This window comes from Cervus canadensis, chromosome 20 (assembly GCF_019320065.1).
Source record: "Cervus canadensis isolate Bull #8, Minnesota chromosome 20, ASM1932006v1, whole genome shotgun sequence".
NCBI lineage: Eukaryota > Metazoa > Chordata > Mammalia > Artiodactyla > Cervidae > Cervus > Cervus canadensis.
Genome location: NC_057405.1, coordinates 18,483,561 through 18,502,491, shown reverse-complemented (window position 1 = coordinate 18,502,491; position 18,931 = coordinate 18,483,561). Strand labels below are relative to the sequence as shown.

Here is an 18,931-nt window from a genome sequence, read left to right as displayed (position 1 = left end):
GATTTTGAGAAGATCCCTGGTGAATTAACCTTTGAGAAGCTCTGCTCAATGGCATGTTGTGGCAATTGGCATGTGAACCACATCATATTGCAATGTCAATTCTTTCAGATATTTCAATATGTGATATTGTTTTCATATTGAAGATAATGCAAATAGATTATTGAATTGTTTCCCAACTGGCCAACTCATAAGGATCTGGAAAAAAATAAAATTTGATGTATCAGTAAAACCTTGTGTATTGATAGGGCTTCCCTGTTGCCTAAGATGGTGACAGAATCTGCCTGCAATGCAGGAGACCTGTGTTTAATCCCTGAGTCAGGATCTCCTGGAGAAGGGAATGACTACCCACTCCAATATTCTTGTCTGCAGAATTCCACAGACAGAGGAGCCTGACAGGCTACAGTCCATGGGTCACAAAAAAGTCAGAATTATTCGAATTTAGAAAAATATACTGAGTCACAGAAAATAAAAATTATCTCAATATTTGCTTTCAATACCAGGCAACTAAAAATGTTTTGATTTAAAAAGAGACCTCAGTCTTTCCCTCAAATTCTTGTGGTTTAGAAAAACATATTCATTGTGTTCTACTTTTAAGAATGTTTAGGTTGCATAAGTTATAAAACACAAATCTAGATGATCAATCTACTCCACCCCCTAAAAATTATATAGCAAGCTATTTATCTTAAAATCTGCATCTATGTTTGGTTTCTAATTTTTTTTATACTTATGTGTCCAGTCTCTAGCCAAGTAGACACTTTTGAGGTAAATCCAAGATACCATTATCTTTACCGTTATCTTTAAAATGACTATATTGATGAATAATTATTTTCAAAGTAGCTTTATATTTTATTACTTTAAATAAGTTTTTGAGTTTGCAGCTAAGACTAACCTGTCACCTTGATGTTGGAGGGAAACAGCAGCATTTGGTATTTTATACATATTTGGGGAGACAAATCAACTTTTTATACATGTCAGAAGAAGAAAGAAGCAAAGTCTAGCTTTAGATAAATGAATTTGGTTGACTAAAATAAAGTTCTTAATTTGAAATTGTTTCTGTGCCATAAGTAATGAAAAATCAATCTATTTTACAGCTACCAAGAGAAAATTGAAGTTTCCAAAAGTGCAAATATAGCAAGTATAATCCCAAAATAATTTTAAAAACATAAATTTCTTTAAAGGATGAATTTATTCCTCTCCAAACTGAGAGTACTGGTCCTTTTTGTTGGTGGTGCTGTTGCTTGTTTGTTTCTATTAAAAAGAGCTTCTCCAGAAAAATAAAGATTTTAGCATCTTATTAATAACCCAATATTGACTTAAATTACCAATCATTATTTTAGGATACTCAGAACAATGAAAGTAACAGGTCAAGAAAGAAGAATATGTCAAACAATTCACTAATTTGATGACATTCTATCTTTACGATCATAATAATGAAAGATCCACAAAGTTAAATATTTAAAAAATATTTTTATTTTTCACAGAGTTCACATCATCAAGGCTTAGAATAGTGCCTAGGCAATATTCAAATCATTCATTGGTTGAATAAATGAATGTTGGGTGCAAAATAACTAGTTTCATGCAGGAACTATTTCCTTATCATTATTGCAAGCCTTCCTCCAACATATCTCCAGCTTGTATTCCTAAAATATTTCAGATAGACAACTGATAAATATAGATATGCATACGTTCTGATTTTACTGTCAGACATTTGCACTGAATTAGAATACATACATAGGTGTCCAAGAAAAGGCAATTAGAAAGGATGAAATACATATTTCTGGAATTTGACATGGATCATCAAGGAATTTTGCCAGGATCAGCTTAGTATATCAAGCAATGAGGCAACACCATTTGATAAGGTGTGAACATAAATTTTAAGGCAACACGTGAAATGTATCAGCAAAATTTTGCTTTAGTATTCTAATATGTTTTCTTCCACAAAATGTCAAACACGGCTGAGCATGAAGGCACCACACAGTATTTTCTTCCACCCTCATTTTCTGTGGTTGGCTTTGCTTATGAATGTGGAGGGGAGCAATATCTTTGGAACATGATTAGGTAAATTGGGCTTATGGATGCCTGAAAGTGTTCCTTTCTCAAGAAAGCCTTAAGCTTGGACATAAGGTGAAAAAAATATCCCCACATATGGGTATTTATTACCAGTGATTCAGATAAAAATTTTAAATATTAACATTATAGAACCAAACAGATCTAGACAATTATCTGATAAACAATGCACGTGGTTCTATGGATAACTGTGAATGTATGAAGAACATAAAAATGACAAGCAGACCTCAACATGGGCCATTATATTTGAACATGAAATTTTAAAATCATAATCTATTAATTTTTGAAATTACCCATGTTTTAGTTCTCTTTCTTTAATAATATTTCAATAATATTCTTTTTTATATGTGGGTTGTGTTTCAGAGAGACTTAAAGAATCTCTCCCAAATGTATATCTCTAATTAAAATATTCATCAAGAGGAAATTTTTAAAAAGGCTGTGGTAAGTAATAACAATGGATTGCATATGTAACCAATTCTTCTTCGAAGTATAGTTGACTTATTATGTTAGTTCCAGGTGTACTACATAGTGATTTGACATTTGCATACATTATAAAGTGATCACCATGATAAGCATAGTAACCATCTGTCCTCATACAAAGTTATTACAGTATTATTGACTATATCCCTTATGCTGTATATTACATCTCTGTGAATTTTTAAGACCGAAGATTTTGTGCTTGTTAATCTCATTCACCTATTTTGCCTCCTCCACCCTTCTCTTCTATGGCAACAATGTATTTATTCTTTGTATTTGTGAGTCTATGATCTTCCTATTTTTGTTTGTTTTTGATTTTTAAATTCCACATATAAATGAAAAAAATACAGTATTTGTCTTTCTCTTCCTGATTTGTTTCACGTATCATAAAACTTTCTAGATCTAACCACACTGTCAAAAATGGCAAGACTTCTGTTTTTTTTTTTTTTTAATGACTTCAGTTCAGTTCAGTTTAGTCACTCAGTCGTGTCTGACTATTTGTGGCCCTGTGGAACGCAGCACACCAGGCTTCCCTGTCCAACACCAACCACTGGAGCTTGCTCAAACTAATATCCATTGAGTCCGTGATGCCATCCTACCGTCTCATCCTCTGTTATCTCCTTCTCCTCCCACCTTCAGTTTTTCCCAGTATTAGGGCCTTTTCAAATGAATCAGTTCTTCACATCAGGTGGCCAAAAACTGGAGCTTCAGCTTCAGCATCAGTCCTTCTAATGAATATTCAGGACTGGTTTCCTTTAGAATTGACTGGTTTGATCTCCTTGCAGCCCAAGGGACGCTCAAGAGTCTTCTCCAAACCCACAGTTCAAAAGCATCAATTCTTCGATGCTCAGCCTTCGTTATAGTCCAACTCTCACAGCCATGCATGACTACTGGAAAAAACATAGCTTTGACTAGACAGACCTTTTTTGGCAAAGTAATGTCTCTGCTTTTTAATGTTGTCTAGGTTGGTAATAGCTTTTCTTCTAAGGACCAAGTCTCTTTTAATGTCATGGCTGCAGTCCACCTCTGCAGTGATTTGGGAGGGCAAAAAAAAATAAAGTCTCTCACTGTTTCTACTGTTTCCCCATCTATTTGCCATGAAGTGATGGGACCGGATGCCATGATCTTAGCTTTCTGATTGTTGAGTTTTAAACCAACATTTTTCACTCTCCTCTTTCACTTGCATCAAGAGGCTCTTTAGTTCTTCACTTTCTGCCATAAGGGCGGTGTCACCTGCATATCTGAAGTTTAGTCGCTCAGTTGTATCTGATTCTTTGTAACCCCATGGACTGTAGCATGCCAGGATCCTTCCTCCATGGGGTTTTCCAGGCAAGAGTGCTGGAGGGAGTTGCCATTTCCTTCTCCAGAAGATCTTCCCTACCCAGGGATTGAACCCGGGTCTCCCACATTGTAGACAGATGCTTTACCATCTGAGCCACCAGGGAAGGCCTCAAGTATCTGAAGTTATTGATATTTCTCCCAGCAATCATGATTCCCACTTGTGCTTCATCCAGCCCTGCATTTTGCATGATGTACTATGCGTATAGGTTAAATAAGCAGGGTGACAATATACAGCCTTGACGTACTCCTTTCTCTATTTGGAACCAGTCTTTGTTCCATGTCCAGTTCTAACTGTTGCTTCTTGACCTGCATATAGATTTCACAGGAGGCAGGTCAGGTATTCTGATATTCCCATTTCTTTCAGAAAATTCCACAGTTTGTTGTGATCCACAAAGTCAAACTTTGAGTAATGGCTTAGTGATATACATTTATCCCAACTTCCTGATCCATTCATCTGTTTGATGAGCACTTAGGTCGCTTCCATGTTTTGGCTGTTGCAGATAATTCTTTAATGAACATAGGGGTACATGTACATTTTCAAGTCACTCTTTTTGTTTTCTTTAGGTAAATACCTAGAAGTGGAACTGCTGGAATATAGAGTAGTTCTGTACTCTATTATTGTTGTTGTTGTTGTTGTTTTTAATTTTTTCAGATAACTCCACACTATTTTCCACAGTGGTTGCACAAGTTTACATTCCTGCCAACACTGTACCAGGATCCCTTTTCTCCACATTCTCACAAACACTTGTTTTTTCTTGCCTTTTTGAGGATAGTCATTCTGACACTTGTGAGGTGATATCTAATCATGCTTTTGGTGGCTCAAACAGTAAAAATACACTTGCAATGCAGGAGACTTGGGTTTGATCCCTGGGTCAGGAAGATCCCCTGGAGGAGGGAATGGCTACCCACTCCAGTGTTCTTACCTGGAGAATTCCAAGGACAAAGGAGCCTGACAGCCTCCCATGGGGTTGCAAAGTATTGGACACAACTGAATGACTCTCATTTTCACTTTCCCTGCCAGTACTGATGTTGAACATCTTTTCAAGTGCCCGTTGATCCTCTGTATATCTTCTCTGGAAAGGGTTTACTCAGGTTCTTAGTTTATCTAGTGTCTTTGCTTTTTATTCAGTCGTATGTGTTCTTTGTATATTCTTGACATTAACCCTTTTTTGGATGTATGGCTTGGAAATATATTCCCCATTCAATAAATTGCCTTTTCATTTTGTAGATAGTTTCCTCTGCTGTGCCAAAATATTTTAAGACTGACCTACTCCTGTTTGTTCATTCATGTTTTTATTGCCCTAACTTAAGGAGACAGATCCAAAAGTATGTGTCTAAGACTGATGTCAAGGGGTGTGTCATCTATGTTTTCTCTTAGGAATTTCATGCTTTCAGGTCTTACCTTTAAGTCTTTAACCAACTTTGAGTTTATATTTGTATATGGTGTGAGAAAGTAATAGAAATTGATCCTCTTGAATCTAAGCACCATTTTCCCCAATACCATATATCAAAGAGATTGTGTATTCTCCATCTTGTATTCTTGCCTACTTTGTCACAGATTAATAATTATACAAGCATTAGATTTATTTCAGGCCTCTGTATTCTGTTCCTGTAACCTATGAGTTTGTTTTTGCATCATTTCCATAATGTTTTGATCACTAAAGATTTGTAGTATAGTTTAAAATCAGAGAGTGTCATACCTCCAATTTTGTTCTTTCTCAAGATTATTTTGGCTATCTAAGGTCATTTATGGTTACATAGTACTTTAGGATTATTCTGTATAGTTCTATAAAAAAAATTGGCACTTAATAGGGGTTGCAAATTCATCTGTATATTGCTTTGATATCTGAGTCACTGTCTCATACGTGCTGTGTGAGTTTAGACTCCCATTTTAAATCTGCACCACAGATTTCTTGAAAACAATTGTATCTATTTAATACAAGAGGAGTTTCCCCAAAAGCAAAAATGTAGCATGGTGACTGTTATTTAGAATAAATATGTCCACAAGTGCTTATACAAAATAAACACTGAAAACTGACTTTTTTTTTTCATAACTTGTTGCCAAAACTCATTTGGGAATAAATATGACCTGAAATGATTTAATGTTTTTATTTATTCCATTTATGGTGAATATTTGTGCATTTTAATTTAGAATACTAATGTGTTTGTTAAAAGGAGTTCCAGACTCTCTATAACAACATTTTGCTTATTATGTCATAATCACTTTATTATGTTTTATAATTGTGTCATAATAGTGGGAAAAATTTTTACTCTTTTCTGAGAAAAAAATAGATTAAATAAAGGGATTTTTTTTTCTATTTATACATGGCTTATAAAAATTGAACTGGTAATATGAGTTATCTGATTGTTGGACTACAGAATGCCCTATATCATCTAATTATATTACATGAAGTTTTATTTATTATTATTTTCCATAAACTGTGTCCCTCATGGTAGACAAAACCCTACTGATGAAAGCATATCTTTTTTTACTTTTTTGTTTCCATAGCACCATAACACCAGCCATCTGCTTTGTCAGGAAACTCACTAAATATGTTCTAAGTTGATTTTTTTATACTGCAACTTCTGTCTTGTATTGTTACTCTTATAAACTTAAGATCTGAATTACAGCTCAGAAACATCCTCTTAGGATGAGAACATCAACTTCGCCACTATTCACTTCCCAGAATGCAGTGCTTTATCCTATGTTTCCCACTTGGTCTCTAATCTTTTTCTCATCTCACATTGCAATTATCCAGCATACCATCAGACCTCAGCCTTTCATAGACTTGCCCATTTTACTCTTAATGCTTACTTTTATTTTTCCTTTACCTCTCCATCCAAATAAACATTGATTTTTATGGATCTTTATTAACATTGGTTAATTATTAAATATTAACATTTTTATAACCTTACTAGAATAGACACAAACAGTTATTGTTTCTATATGTCTTCCCGTTTGGAAAATCAGTGGCTCAATTATTTAAGTTCAGATGAGCAGCCTCATTTGCTATTTTTCTTTAATTATATATTGATCAGTACCAATAGACACTGTTTACTCAAAATTATTGTCAGTATAAAGGAACTAGTTGTAGAATACAACTTTAAAACATAACAACTGAAAAGTGAAAGCAATGTATTATTTATTTTTAAGAACAAAGATGTCTCATTAAATGTATATTACAGGATCATTATTTGCTAACTATCCCTGGAATTATTAAAAAGTTGCTTTACATTTGTTTTCTTAATAGAAATATTACACCATTAAATTTAGCTTTCAGAGGACTTTGGAAAATATTTAATGAGGTCCTATTTTTTCTCTCGTATACCAAAATTATAAACTATTCATTAGCACATTGCTAGGAAATTAGAAATATTTGTCAGATATCTCTGCAAATCTATTAAATATTGAGCATTTTGCTCAATAGAATAATTTTTGATACAATCTTCATTTTATTTCAGGTTTAAGTACTTCAGCTTGGGTTGCACAATTTAGAAAAAACAATTAAGGTACCTATTTGAAATTTAGATAAACACTTTAATTTTTTTAGTTTGTTTTAATTGGAGGCAAATTAACTTACAATATTGTGGTGGTTTTTGCCATACATCAATATGAATCAGCCATGTGTGTACATGTGTTTCCCATCCTGACCCTCTCTCCCACCACTCTCCCATCCAATCCCTCAGGGTCATCCCAATGCACCAGCCTTGATCACCCTGTTTCATGCATCAAACCTGGACTGGTGATCTATTTCACATATGATAACATATATGTTTCAATGCTATTCTCTCAGAACATCCCACCTTCACCTTCTCCCACAGAGTCCAAAAGTCTGTTCTTTACATCTGTGTCTCTTTTACTGTCTCACATATAGGGTCATTGTTAACATATTTCTAAAGTGCCTAACTCTATTGTCTCTCTTTTTATCTTTTATATTTTGTCCTATCTCCTTTCAAAGATGATGGGCTGCTTTTCTGGATGTCTTATGTCCTCTGCTAGCGATCAGAAGTTGTTTTGTGGAGTTTGCTCAGCGTTCAAATGTTCTTTTGATGAATTTGTAGGGGAGAACATGGTCTCCCCATCCTATTCCTCCGCCATCTTACTCCCCTCCCCTAAATTCCATATATATGTGTTAATATACTGTATTGGTGTTTCTTTTCTTTCTGACTTACTTCACTCTGTATAATAGGCTCCAGTTTCATCCACCTCATTAGAACTGATTCAGATGTATTCTTTTTAATAGCTGAGTAATATTACATGGTGTATATGTACCACAACTTTCTTATCCATTTGTCTGCCGATGGACATCTAGGTCGGTTCCATGTCCTGGCTATTGTAAACAGTGTTGCAATGAACATTGGGGTACATGTATCTCTTTCAGTTCTGGTTTTCTCTGTGTCTATACTCAGCAGTGGGATTGCTGGGTTGTATGACAGTTTTATTTCCAGGTTTTTAAGGAATCTCCACACTGTTCTCCACAGTGGCTGTACTAGTTTGCATTCCCACCGACAGTGTAAGAGGGTTCCTTTTTCTCCTCACACGCTCCATCATTTATTGTTTGTAGACGTTTTGATAGCAGCCATTCTGACCAGCATGAGATGGTACCTCATTGTGGTTTTGATTTGCATTTCTCTGAAAATGAGTGATCTTCAGCATCTTTTCATGTGTTTGTTAGCCATCTGTATGTCTTCTTTGGAGAGATGTCTGTTTAGTCATTTGGTCCATTTTTTGATTGGGTCGCTTATTTTTCTGGAATTGATTTGCTTGTATATTTGTGAGATTAATTCTTTGTCAATTGCTTCATTTGTTATTATTTTCTCCCATTCTGAAGGCTATTTTTCACCTTACTTATAGTTTCCTTCATTGTGCAAAAACTTTTAATATTAATTATGTCCCATTTGTATATTTTCACTTTTATTTCCATTACTCTGGGAGGTGGGTCATAGAAGATCCTGCTACGATTTACATCAGAGAGTGTTTTGCCTATGTCTTCCTCTAGGAGTTTTATAGTTTCAGGTCTTACATTTAGATCTTTAATCCATTTTGAGTTTATTTTTTTGTATGGTGTTACAAAGTGTCCTAGTTTCATTCTTTTACAAGTGGTTGACCAGTTTTCCCAGCATCACTTGTTAAAGAGATTGTCTTTTCTCCATTGTATATTCTTGCCCTCTTTACCAAAGATAAGTTGTCCATAGGTGTGTGGATTTATCTGTGGGCTTTTATGTTGTTCTATTGATCTATGTTTCTGTATTTGTGACAGTACCATAGTGTCTTAATGACTGATGGTTTGTAGTATAGCCTGAAGTCAGACAGGTTAATTCCTCCAGTTGCATTCTTCTTTGTCAAGATTGCTTTGGCTATTCAAGTTTTTTTTTTTTTTTTTTTTTTCTATTTCCATACAAATTGTGAAATTATTTTCTTCTAGTTCTCTGAAAAATACCATTGGTAGCTTGATACAGATTGCATTGAATCTATAGATTGCTTTGCACAGTTTACTCCTTTTCACTATATTGATTCTTCCAATCCATGAACTTGGTATATTTATCCATCTCTTTATGCCATCTTGGTTTCTTTCATCAGTGTTTTATAGTTTTCTATATATAGGTCTTTTGTTTCTTTAGGTAGGTTTATTCCTAAGTATTTTATTCTTTTCGTTGCAATGGTGAATGGAATTGTTTCCTTAATTTCTCTTTCTGTTTTCTCATTGTTAGTATATAGGAATGAAAGGGATTTCTGTGTGTCAATTTTATATCCTGCAACCTTACTATATTCGTTGATTAGCTAGTAATTTTCTGGCGGAGTCTTTAGGGTTTTCTATATAGAGGATCATGTCATCTGCAAACAGTGAGAGCGTTACTTCTTCTTTTCCAATGTAGATTCCTTTTAATTATTTTCCTTCATTGATTGCTATGGCTAAAACTTTGAAAACTATGTTGAATAGTAGTGGTGAGAGTGGGCATCCTTGTCTTGTTCCTGACTTTAGGGAAAATGCTTTCAATTTTTCACCATTGAAGATAATGTTTGCTGTGGGTTTATCATATATGGCTTTTATTATGTTGAGGTGTGTTCCTTCTATGTCTGCTTTCTGGAGGGTTTTTTTATTATAAATGGATGGTTAATTTTGTCAGAGTATTTCTGTACATCTATTAGGATAATCATATGGATTTTATCTTTCAATTTGTTAACGTGGTGTATCACATTGATTGATTTGTGAACATTGAAGAATCCTTGCATTCCTGGGATAAAGCCCACTTGGTCATGATGTATGATCTTTTTAATATGTTGTTGAATTATGTTTGCTAAAATTTTGTTAAGGATTTTTGCATCTATGTTTATCAGTGATATTGGCCTGTAGTTTTCTTTCTTTCTTCTTCTTCTTTTTTTTTTTTTTTGGTGGCATCTTTGTCTGGTTTTGGTCTTAGGGTGATGGTGGCCTCATAGAGTGAGTTTGGCAGTTTACCTTCCTCTGAAATTTTCTGAAACATCTGAGTAGGATACATGATAGCTCTTTTCTAAATTTTTGGTAGAATTCAGCTGTGAAGCCATCTGGTCCTGGGCTTTTGTTTTTTGGAGGTTTTCTGATTACAGTTTCTATTTATGTCCTTGTGATAGGTTTGTTAAGATGTTCTATTTCTTCCTGGTTCAGTTTTGGAAAGCTATACTTTTCTGAGAATTTGTCCATTTCTTCCAAGTTTTCCATTTTTTTGGTATATAGTTGCTGATAGTGGTCTCTTATGATCCTTTGTATTTCTGTGATGTCTGTTGTGATTTCTCCATTTTCATTTCTAATTTTGTTGATTTGATTTTTCTCCGTTTTTTTTTTTTTTTTTTTTCCCTTGATGAGTCTGGCTAATGATTTGTCTATTTTATTTATCTTCTCAAAGAACCAGCTTTTAGCTTTGTTGATTTTGGTTATGGTCTCCTTTGTTTCTTTTGCATTTATTTCTGCCCTAATTTTTATGATTTCTGTCCTTCTACTAACCCTGGGTTGCTTCATTTATTCTTTTCTAGTTGCTTTAGGTGTAGAGTTCAGTTATTTATTGATTTCTCTCCTCTTTCTTGAGGTAGGTTTATATTGCTATGAACCTTCCCCTTAAGACTGTTTTTACTGAATCCCATAGGTTTTGGGTTGTTCTGTATTCATTTTCATTCGTTTCTATGCATATTTTGATTTATTCTGTGATTTGTTGGTTATTCAGAAGTGTGTTCTTTAGCCTCCATATGTTTGTATTTTTAACGGTTTTTTTTTTTTTTTTTTTCTTCCCCTGTAGTTGACATCTAATCTTACTGCATTATGGTCAGAAAAAAAAAAAAATGCTTGAGATGATTTCAATTTCTCTGAATTTACCAAGGTTAGATTTATGGCTGAGGATGTGATCTATCCTGGAGACGGTTCTGGGTGCACTTGAGAAAAAGGTGAAATTCATTGTTTTAGTGTGAAATGTCCTATAGATATGTTAGGTCTAACTGATCCATTGTGTCATTTAAAGTTTGTGTTTACTTGCTAATTTTCTGTTTAGTTGATCTATCCATAGGTGTGAGAGGGGTATTAAAGTCTCCCACTATTATTGTGATACTGTTAATTTCCCCTTTCATACTTGTTAGCATTTGCCTTACATGTTGTGGTGCTCCTATGTTGGGTGCATATATATTTATAATTGTTATATCTTCTTTTTGGATTGATTCTTTGATCATTATGTAGTGTCTTTCATTGTTTCTTTTCATGGCCTTTATATCAGTCTATTTTATCTGATGTGAATATTGCTACTCCTGCTTTCTTTTAGTCTACATTTGCATGAAATATCTTTTTTTAGCCCTTCACTTTCAGTCTGTATGTGTCCCTAAGTTTGAGGTGGGTCTCTTGTGGACAGCATATATAGAGGTCTTATTTTTGTATCCATTCAGCCAGTCTTTGTCTTTTGGTTGGGGTAATCAACCCATTTACATTTAAGGTAATTATTGATAAGTATGATCCTGTTGCAGTTTACTTTGTTGTTTTGGTTTGAGTTCATAAACCTTTTTCTGTATTTCCTGTCTAGAGAAGATCCTTTAGCATTTGTTGAAGAGCTGGTTTGGTGGTGCTGAATTCTCTGAGATTTTGCTTCTCTGTAAAGCTTTTGATTTCTTCTTCATATTTGAATGAGATCCTTGCTAGGTACAGTAATCTGGGTTGTAGATTTTTCTCTTTCATTGCCTTAAGTGTGTCCTGTCATTCCCTTCTGGCCAGCAGAGTTTCTATTGAAAGATCAGCTGTTATCCTTATGGGGATTCCCTTGTGAGTTATTTGTTGTTTTTCCCTTGCTGCTTTGTATTTGATCTTCATTAATTTGATTAATATCTGTCTTGGGGTGTTTTTCCTTGGGTTTATCCTCTTTGTGACTCTGTGGGTTTCTTGGACTTGGGTGGCTATTTCCTTCCCCATTTTAGGGAAGTTTTCAACTATTGTCTTCTCAAGTATTTTCTCATGGCCTTTTTTGTCTTCTTCTTCTGGGATTCCTATGATTTGAATGTCAGGTCATTTGACATTGTCCCAGAGGTCCCTGAGGTTGTCCTCATTTCTTTTATTTATTTATTTTTCTTTTTTCCTCTCTGCTTCATTTATTTCCACCATTCTATCTTCCACCTCACTTATCATATCTCTTGCCTCAGTTCTTCTAGTGTTGGTTCCCTCTGGTGTTTTTAATCTCAGTTATTGCATTATTAATTATTGATTGACTCTTTTTTTATTTCTTCTAGATTCTTGTTAAACTTTTATTGCATCTTCTCAACCCTTGTCTCCAGAATAGTTATCTGTAACTCCATTTTGTTTTCAATATTTTGGATCATTTTTACTATCATTATTCTGAATTATTTTTCAGGTAGACTCCCTATCTCCTCCTCTTTGGTTTGATTTGGTGTGCTTTTACCATGTTCCTTTACCTGCTGAATATTTCTCTGCCTTTTCATCTTGTTTAGATTGCTGTGTTTGGGGTGGCCTTTCTTTATGCTGGAAGTTTGTGGTTCCTCTTTATTGTGGAGATTCCTCCCTGTGGGTGGGGTTAGATGAGTGGCTTGTCAAGGTTACCTGGTTAGGGAAGCTTGTGTCCATGTTCTGGTGGGTGAAGCTGGATCTCTTCTCTGGAGTGCAGTGAAGTATCCAGTAGTGAGTTTTGAGGTGTCTGTGGGTTTGGTGTGACTTTGGCTGGCTGTATTTTTGTGCTCAGGTTTATGTTCCTGTGTTGCTGGAGAATTAGCTTGGTATGTCTTGTTCTGAAGCTTGTTGGCTCTTGGGTGGAGTTTGGTTTCAGTGTAGGTATGGAGGCTTTTGGATGAGCTCTTGTTGATTAATGTTCCCTGGAGTCAGGAGTTTTCTGTTGTTCTCAAGATTTGGATTTAAGCCTCTTGCCTCTGGCTTTCAGTCTTATTCTTACAGTAGCCTCAAGACTTCTCTATCTATACAGCACTGATAATAAAACATGTAATTTAATGGTGAAAAGATTCTCCACAGTGGGAAACACCCAGAGAGTTTCACAGAGTTACATGGAGAAGAGAAGAGGGAGAATGGAGGTAGAGGTGACCAGAAGGAAAAGAGGGGGAAATCAAAAGGAGAGAGAGCAAACTAGACAGTAATCACTTCCCTATTTGCTCTCCAAAGTCTGGAACAGTCAGAGAGGTTCACGGAGTTCCATAGAGAAAAGAAGAGTCAGGAAGGAGATAGAGGTGACCAGGAGGAGAGGAGGGGGGAGTCAAAAGGAGAGAGACCAGTCTAGCCTGTTATCAGTTCCCTAAGTGTTCTCCACAGCCCAGAACACCCAAAGAGATTCACAGAATTAAGTAGAGAAGAGAAGGGAGAGGGAGGAGACAGAGGTTACCTGCGGGAGAAAAAAGAGTCAAAAGTGGAGAGAGCAATCAAGCCAGTAATCACACTCATAAGTAAAAATGGGTACTGAAGTTTGGATTCTTAAAGGTACAGAATTGAAAACAAATACCAAAAAGCAAAGATTAAAAATCTAGGGTAGGGGCTAGACTCGCAAAAATACAATACTAAAAAAAAAAAAAAAAAAAAATGCAAAAGTTATCAAAAAATATATATGAAATTTGCTTTAAAAATAGGGTCTTCTTTTTTTTGGGCAAGGTTACAGTAGGTTTTAAAAACAAAAATTAAAGTAATAAAGAACCTAATAATTTTTAAAAACTTAAAAATGATAACAGTAAAATATATCTAGGAATTTCTCTGGAGCTGTTGAGGGCAGTGTGGGGTCAGTTCAGTTTCAGATAGTTCCTTGTTCCAGCTTATACTTCTTCTCGAGGTCTGGACGTCCCTTCCAATGTAGCCAATGGTAACTACAGAGTCTTAATCTGTTGCACCTGTCACTTCCAAAGCAGTTCCCTCTTCTTTGTTTATTTTGGCTTCCTCTGTTTGCAAGTCTTTTCAGTGTCTAATTTCTGCCCTGACACAAGGGGGCAAAGGTGGCCACTTATTTAGGCTCATTTGCTCAGTCTGCTGTGGGGAGGGAGGAGCACTGCAAACAAATATCGCTGGTGTGTGTGTGGAGTGCTTGTAGTGTCTGGGCCACACAGAGTTTGCCCCAGCCCACGGTGTGTGTTCTTTCCCGGTCTGTGCTGCTCAGGCTCCAGGTTGCTCTGCAGGGGAACTGTCTAAAACGGGCCCTGCATTGCGTGCACTTCCCAGGTCTAAGCCACTCATGTTCAGGTTCTAGGGTACTTCACAAATGCAGACTCAGTTGGGCTTGCGTTTTGTGCTCTTTCCAGGCCCAAGCAGCTCAGGCGACCAGGTGCTTGGAGAATACACTCTCTCCAGGTGGGTCAGTGCGTCTTATCACCTCCGTGGTCGCAGATGCTCAGTTTCCCTGATAAGCAGCAGAGCGCCATCTCGAGTGTTCTGTGTGTCTCCTCAAGACAGCTGATCTCTGGCTGCGACCCTCTTGGTGGATGTTAACAGTCCAGCATCTCAGGAAGTCTTGGTTAGCAACTGGAAGCCTGTATGCAGTTTGGTATGGGATGCCATCTCTAGGGCCGAGATTGCCCTTTTCTGGCTCTGGCTGTCTTGCATCTGCCTCCCTGCCTCCGGCGGGGAATGGGCTGGTCTGCAGACTGCTAGCTTTACTCTGGTGTTCACTCAGGCCTTTGTTCTGTGAGCGGGCCCGGCAGTGCCTTAGGTTAGAGCTTTCTGGGGGAAAGCTCTCTCTCTCTCTCTCTTTTTTGTTTTTCTCTCTCTGGCTATCCCACAGCTTGGGTTGCTATCTCAGGTTAGCTCCCTCAGATTGCCCTCAGGGCATTCAGGCCCTGTCCTTACCCTAAGCAATGCAGCCTGCGCCTCCCTGTTCAGCCCCCCAATTGCTGGTGGTAGACACAAGCATCTGGGCTACTTTTCCACTGGGAGTTGCTGTTAGGCGCCTAATCAGTGTTTGTGTTTTTGTTTTTGTTTTTCCCTGGTTATGTTGTCCTCTGAGATTCCAAAACTCCCCACAGACCCACCACTGAGAGGGTTTCCTGGCATTTGGAAACTTCTCCTCTTTTACGACTCCTTCCGCAGGACAGGTCTCCATCCCTAAATCTTTTGCCTCTCTTTTTATCTTTTATATTTTGTCCTACCTCCTTTCGACGACGATGGGCTCCCTTTCTGGGTGCCTGGTGTCTTCCACCCCCGTTCAGAAGTTGTTTTGTGGTATATGCTCAGTGTTCAAATGATCTTTTGATGAATTTGTGGGGAAGAAAGTGGTCTTCCCATCCTATTCCTCCACAATCTTAGGACCACCTAGATAAATACCTTTTAAGAATCAGTATTTCACGTGTGATATGTTGGGTGTACCTATATTAAAAATGATTAATAGTTTAATCAAAATTCCAAATTCAACACAATAGCCTGTAGTTAACTGGTAATCTACCCAATTGGCAAATTAGAAAAAAAAAAAAAATGATGAAGAAATGCAAAAAATATAAAAATAGTGTTGAAAGAAAAAAAATTAAGTATAAAACTAGACAAAATTATGTTTTCTCACAGTCAAGCAATCTCACACAACTGATTCTTCTATTACATATCATTAAAACAATGCTATTCACTGTAATGATTTTAGAAGTGTTTTTTTTTTCCCCTCTAAGTAAAATGCACAGGAATATTTATAAATCATAAATGGGTAACAATAAGTTATATAGAATAACAGTAAATCATGTGAATAACCACCCAGGTCAAAATTACTAACAATATAACAATATCCCATGTGTTTCTTCTCATACACTTAATTTTCCATCCTTGTTTAAAAGATTACCACTACTTTTTGTACCATAGATTAAGTTGTTTTACACTTAATAGAAATAGATTCACACAGTATGACTACTTCTGTGTCTACCTTCCTAATTGCAGTGTTTTGTTTGAAATATTTATCTAAAATAATATCACACCTATCATATTCATGTAGCAATAATGAGTTCAATTTCATTGTCATATTTTATTCAGTGTGTGATAGAATTCTCTGACTCTTGAAGGCTATTTGGGCTATTTTAAATGTTAGATGCAATTAGTAATGAATAATGGTGCTGTGAGCATACTTGTAGATGTCTTTTAGTAACTGTGCCACATGAATTTCTGATTGATACATATATACATATGGCATATATATTTATTTTCAATGCTGTTAGGTATGTGTATATTCATCTTTAGTAAGTCCAAGCAAATACAAATATCCTTAAATTTAGTAGCTCCTATTAAACATTATGCTAAAATGAATTATACATACCAATATGCACTTCCAGTTCAAATCTGTAAGTTTCCACTGCCCATATCCTAAACAGTACTTGATATTGTCAGACTAATTTAACGTCTAGAGAATGTGGCTTCTAAAAATACAGTTTTGTTTTAAATTGTGTTTTTTGTTTGCTTGTTTGTTTGTTTTATTCACTAATAAGATTTGCCAACTTTTCACCAGGATATTGGCCATTTGAATTTTCCCTTTTGTTCAAGATTAACTTCTTATACCAGTAGTCCATCATATAATGATTAGATACATAAACATTATATATATATATATATATATATATATATATATATATATATATACATATGTAATTTAATAGATATTTTGCCTTTGGTTTATCTTTGAAAAATAATCCTAAATTTTTAAATAACGTGTTAAATGTCAATGCATCAGTCTTTTTCCTTTATGGTAAAATCTTTTGGTGTAAATAATAAATAATATTAAATAATCTGTTCTTAATTTAGGATCTGAAGGTATACATTTATACATTCTAGAAAAGTACTAATTTATGTATCCTGTAGAGATCTAGACTACACATTGAATTGAATTTACCTCACAGTGTGAGGTGTATGACATAGGTAATTTGTATTATCATTATGGATTTTTAAAAATTGGCCTAATATATAATACTGTTTCTGGTCTCTCTACCCTATTTCATAATTTATCTTTCTTGAAACCAATACTATACATCTTAATTATCTCATGGTTTAAAGAACTCTTGATAAACTTGAGGCATTTGGATGTTTTTTTTTCTCCAGTTACTTATTACCAAATTTAAGTTGTATTATTGTTATTTGTTTTATGTTGTATTCCTTAAAATATCAGTGTTATTTTATGAGACCAATATGATTTATATTTTCATATATTTATGCTTTTTTCTAATGTTTATTTATTTTTTGTGCTTTCTTTGAAATTTACTGGTCAAAATTCTTCTGACTGAATAAAATTTTATCAATATTTCCTTAGTGGAGATTTGTTGTTGACACATTTTCTTATTTCAAAAAGTTTTTTTGTTTTTTTTCTTTTTTAAACTGGATTATTAAGGATTGTTTTTCTCTGTGAGGAATTCTATGTAGACCAGTTGATTTCTTTCAGGATTCAGATGTATTTATATTATATTTTTTTGACAAATTAGTTAATTTTAGAAATAGCCTGCTGTTCTTATGGTTATCTTTGGATAAAAATCTGTTATCCTTAAGTGTTTTCAGCTGTGTTAAATACTGTTTTTTTTTTCTTTTTTTTTACCAGATATGTTTATATATATACCTATATCTATATATCTATAATGTAAATGTCAGTTTAATTTTTTTTAGAATTTGTCCTGATGAGACTTCATGGTGCTTTGAATTCATGGCTTACTATCTTGCATCAACATTGGAATATTATTAGCTACTACATATTGCTTCTATTCAGTGCTGTTGTGAAGCCAGTTAATAATGGCCTCCAAGCACCTGTACAAATTTGGGAATTTTGTGACTTGATAGTGTTTTATTAACTATGGTGGGAACACTAGAATGATGAACTTAGCAAGTATTAGAAAATCAGGACATGTTCATATGTTTCCCTGAGTTTTACCAGCAAACTACTGCTTCCATCCCACTAGCTTTTTTACTTCAGTTCTAATGGCATGTTAATGCTTTTTGCAATGTACTTATATTCTTTAATTTTAATCTAGACAGTTTTTTCTGGCTTATCTTCTAGTTATCTCTTTTAAACTTCATCTAATCTGTAGTTAGACTAGTTTTGGTGCTCTGGATTTCAGTATGACAAAAAATTTTTACACATCTTTTTGGTTCCTTTCATATCCCCATTTTTCTGCAAAATAATCTCAAAGTTTAAAATTTCCTTATAGCTTTGCGCAGTGGCAGTATCGTAGCCAATGAGGTTTATCCGAGGCGTGATTATTGCTAATTGAAAACTTTTCCCAATACCCCGCCGTGACGACTTGAAATATAGTCGGCATTGGCAATTTTTGACAGTCTCTACGGAGACTGAATAAAAAAATAAATAAATAAATAAATAAAATAAAATTTCCTTACAATAGTAAGCATAACAATTTAAAAATTCCATGTCTGAAAACTTCTATTTGGGATCTTTAGAAAGATTATTTTTGTCAATTTTATTTTTACTTTTGAATTATTACTTTATGACTTTTGATGACCCTTGTTTATTATATAATTTTTATAACAAATATTTATAAAATATTTGAGGCTGTGATGATCACAGCATCACTCTATCTTCTTGGAGAGATGTTTTGATTTTGTTTTGTATCATAGTTATGGCCACAAGC

General features: G+C 35.0%; 1 non-coding gene across 1 annotated transcript; it reads left to right on the top strand.

The window, feature by feature from the left end:
- Positions 1 to 18,491: 18,491 nt before the first annotated feature.
- LOC122422953 lies at positions 18,492 to 18,632 on the top strand. The gene has a single exon (XR_006264039.1). It is a non-coding gene; the product is annotated as a U4 spliceosomal RNA (small nuclear RNA).
- The last annotated feature ends 299 nt before the right edge of the window (positions 18,633 to 18,931 follow it).